Here is a 4,411-nt window from a genome sequence, read left to right on the forward strand (position 1 = left end):
AAGTATTTTTACTTCGTTACTATACAACACTGATCAAGTCTATAAGTTAGTACAATATTCATCTATTTGTACTTTGGATGTGTAAAGGTGCACTTTTGTGCACTATATACACTTTTCAGTGCAGTGCCACATTCTTCATGTATGCGTATGTGGTGGGATGGTGTTCCACCCTCCCAACTATGTGCACCAGGTGTATCAAGTAGCGTGCAGTTGATTGGTGGGCGGGGCAAATAGCTTTATAGCTGAGCAGGCCGCTGCGAGGTGTGTGTCTTTGTTTCCTCTACTACATGACGGCTGCCCAAGTGGCTGGTGTGCTTGATCCGCTCATCTGAATTCGTTGCTCGGCTGGCGTTAGCGGCTGCAGCTGGAGGTTGTTGCGGCGTGCGGCTTCCATCTAGCCCTCGCTTGCTGATCCGCTCTCTCCCTGGGTCGGCTGTGCTACTACTGCTGGGATTGTTTGGAGTTGCAGCGCTTGGACGCTCTGCTGTCTTGTCTTATTGTTTGTTTGGGCCGCTCTGAAGGCAACCTGTTGCTGATTGGACAGGCTGAGCGAGCGGGGCAGGACTCCTCTGGCCCATTTGAAGGGCACTGGAATTGGACAACGACGATTTGTTCCACCGTTTAAAGTGTTTGTGTTTTTTCCTTTTACAGTTTGTTTGCTTATTATTGAACTTACTAATGAGTTTGCTTTTTTGTTTTGATTTACTAATTTGTTTTCTTTGGCATTACATGTTTTGTTTGTTCATTTATTTTTTTGGAATAATTCAAGTTGTCATTTTTATTTCACATGATCCCTTTTCATTTCCAGGGACAGAGTAGTGGGCCCGAAGCCTTGCTTTTAAAAAGAAATGTTTTAAATGAAATTGTTTAAATAAAATATTGTGAACTATTCTGTGTTCCGGTGCATCTTGTTTTAAAAAGAACCCCCCTGCCGGGTCACACGTATACATACCGTGGCTTTGTTTTTTACTACCTAGTGTGGATTTGAGACCAACTGAATATATATTTACTACTTTTAGAAAATTTTCTGATGAAGAGCAGCTGGTTCGAAGAGGGAGAACTGGAAGAGGCAGAGTTTCAGTGGATGCTGGGGATCCTGCTGGGACTCCTGCTTTGAGTGCGAGGCCCCGCAGTAACCTTTTCTTTCTAATTTCTAGTAATAAAAAAAGGGAAAAACAAAATGCCAGGCGGCATCTTTTGAGGCATAGCTGTGAAAGGGTCAACTGTTTAAACACAGCTTTTCCAGATTGTTATTGTCCAGAGTGTTGTGTGTTTTTTTTTTTTTTACCACATTCTAAAATCCTGACTGTTTGGTTAATTTGATCCTAGGTAAGATAAATTATTATTTCTTTTTCCAATCCTGCCCCCATGTGGACGAAATATTACACACAGTAACGTATTATAAAACACACCAGGGCAAACAAAATTATTATTATTATTATCATTATTATTATATTAAACCACCGATTAAATGAATTTCTTTCCAGTCATGAATTGAGACTGAATCATGTTTAATGTTTACACATTCTATTGTTCGTTTTTATAAATGTAAGTTTGTTGCCATTTTATCCATTTTTTTTTTTTCATTGAAAGAAGATGCGTAGTAAAGTCGGACTACCAGCAGGTGGCAGCATGTTGTAACTCAATGCATTCCATTGCAACTCGCCATTTTTAGCTCGATTGAGTTAAGTGACTAGAACGATTCAAAGGTAGGAAGTACACAGTTTATTTGTTTTTTAAATACATTTTCTGAACCTTTTTTTAAAATTTTTAATAACTAAATATTTGTAGATGCAGAATGCCGGACGGATCTAACCGTGGTCGACCTCACTAAGCTGGAGAATGCTGTGGAAGGCTACACAACTGAGATCAGCAACTTTAAGGAGAAAGTCTCAGTGACTGAATTTACTCCAGAAACCTTCCAGAACAACGAGAAAACGTAAGTTTTACACTGGACTGCCCAGCGTTTCAGCTCTGTGAAACATACATCAGCATGTCATCATTGTCAGCTCTCTCCAAATTTGAGCAATTTATTGTGATACTTATGTGTCTCAGATTGAAACTACAACTTCAAGGCCTTGCGTATTGATTTAATGTGTCAATAGCCACTGTGTGTCTCGAATTTGTCATAGAATGATTCGTGTTCTCCATGAAAGACTAGAATTCTCAATAGAGTGGCCCGAGCGAGAAGTAATTCAATCAACTATGCCCATGTCATTTGGAAAGGCCTCTGTTTCCCAGAGCTGATCATTTGGCAGAATTCTTTCCATATGAATATCATTTTCACTCCATACTACAAAATCACAATCTTGCACATCCACCAGGTGAATCTGAGCCTGGACCTAATAGTAATGAGGATGATTCCTATCGTGTTGCTCAGAATCTCCATTCTTGATGAGACAAAAGCCAGGCTGTCCAGCACACATCCTCAGACTGACTTCATCCTGTTTGCTCTGTGGACACTAAAGGACAAGACGATGAAAGTTAGACAGGGAAAACACTCTTCAAAACACTGGAATATGACTTTTTTTTTTTTAAGATTGTGTTTCACTTATTTCACTAATCAACAACAATGCTAGAAAGTGAGAGTATGTTTATATCTGTGGATGAACCAGGTGTGTTCCACTGTTAAGAATGTTTTAATCTGGACTGAGTCTTACAAGGTGATGGAAACGTCAGACTATTTTCTTTTAACTGGGGGGAAAAAAATGTCCCACAGAAAGCAAGACCACCCTCAAAATTACAGCTGGATGTTGCGAGGTATGCTAACAACGCAATAATTTGAAGAAAAAATGATAGTTGTAATATTCATAGTTTGAGGTGCTCAAAATCTGCAATGCAGCAGTCAGAATTTCTCTTTTTACCTTTTTTTTACACACCGCGGCTCCATGACAGTCACATAAAATCTGGTGCGGCTCCTGTCTATGGCCACCTTGAGTTTTACCGCAGTCCAAGCAGGTCCACACACTGGAGTTGTGCATACTGTTTTTGAATTTACAGCTATATCTGGAATAGCAGTGAAATGTATTTAACAAACAAATTTACATTTCATTTAGTTCTGGTGGATAACATGCACTTATCTGAGTTTAAATACTCAGATAAATTAAAACTGCCCTCAAATACTTCCATGTGCAAATGTTGCTCCTCCCTTACCTTTCCCTAACACATAACACCTTACTGCTGCAGTAGATAACTTTTGTGTTTCTGATTAGCATGTAGACTTGATCAAAGCCTTGGATGGTTTTTCTTGACTGCTCTGTAAAGCTTGTTTAAGCTTTTCTTGAATACTATTATATATATATATATATGCCTATGTCATTCCCACACTCCACAGAGGAGTTCATTTGGTTTTGGTTCTAAACCTGCCGTATCAGACTGAATTTACTGAACAAACAAATCTGAAACTTTACAGCGACTAAAACATAAAATGCGAAGAAAATGGCTGAAAGTCAGTGCTTGTCTGCGCATAAGACCTGTTTGAGACTGAAGCAAGAAAACAAAGTTTCACAAGTTTGTGGAAAACCTTAGAAGAAAAATTGAGCGTCTCAATACTGTAGTAGGGAAAATAACGAGACGAAAGACGTGCAAGCAGAAAACGAGACGGTCCTGGTGGAATGGACGAGCTTTAGGGCTGCTGGTGAGTTTTTTTTTTTTTTGTTCATTCCAAATTTGTTGAACCAAAACTTTATAAGAAGTTTATTAGTAATATATTTGTATAGTCATAGCTCATTCAGAATAAATATTTGATATGACATACCTTAAGTTGCTGAAAACCGATGCAGGATGCAATTGATGAAATCTTCACCCAAATACAACATTTTGTCAAAAGATAAAAGTCTTCTTCTGGCCAGCGGTTGTTTGTGTTCACAGGGCTGCTGCACAACGGCCCCCCGGGGGCGAGCGAGGAGCAAGGAGTGGACCGCAGCAGGTTGGAAACGCGGTGGAGACAATACTGAGCCGAACACAGTAGTTCCTCCTCCGGGATCTGGCTGCCATGATTCCAATTGGAGAACAATTTTTACCTGTGACTGAGGACATTTTGTAGATATTTTATTGTACAGATTTGAACAAAAGTCAACAGAACTTTTTATCCCTGGGAATAAAATTGTTTGTTTAAATCAAACTGGTCTCTGTCTCCCTGTCTCTGACTCCCTTCAACTTGTTGGTGACACCAGGCATTATTAGCCTGGTGTCTCTACATGCGGAGAAATCAAAAAATCCGAGGTGGCAGCCAGCACCTGAGCATTCCTGATTTGTACATTGCCCTAAAAATATGCCTGACGCTCTTTGGATAATCATTTGTTCCTGGCTCTCTTCGTTGACAGGGGTCTCCTCACTCCTCCTTCGCCAGGTTGTCCTCGGAAAGCTTGACGTTTTTGTTTGATTTAAGGAGCATGTCAACCTCACTCAG

The 4,411-nt window shown here is 40.0% G+C and overlaps 1 long non-coding RNA gene across 1 annotated transcript; it reads left to right on the forward strand.

Moving 5' to 3' along the window:
* LOC116708704 (uncharacterized) lies at positions 1-4,123 on the forward strand. Its single transcript, XR_004336743.1, has 2 exons — positions 1-1,709; positions 1,792-4,123. It is a non-coding gene; the product is annotated as an uncharacterized LOC116708704 (long non-coding RNA).
* The last annotated feature ends 288 nt before the right edge of the window (positions 4,124-4,411 follow it).

This window comes from Xiphophorus hellerii, chromosome 19, assembly GCF_003331165.1.
Source record: "Xiphophorus hellerii strain 12219 chromosome 19, Xiphophorus_hellerii-4.1, whole genome shotgun sequence".
In the NCBI taxonomy this organism is placed as follows: Eukaryota; Metazoa; Chordata; class Actinopteri; order Cyprinodontiformes; family Poeciliidae; genus Xiphophorus; species Xiphophorus hellerii.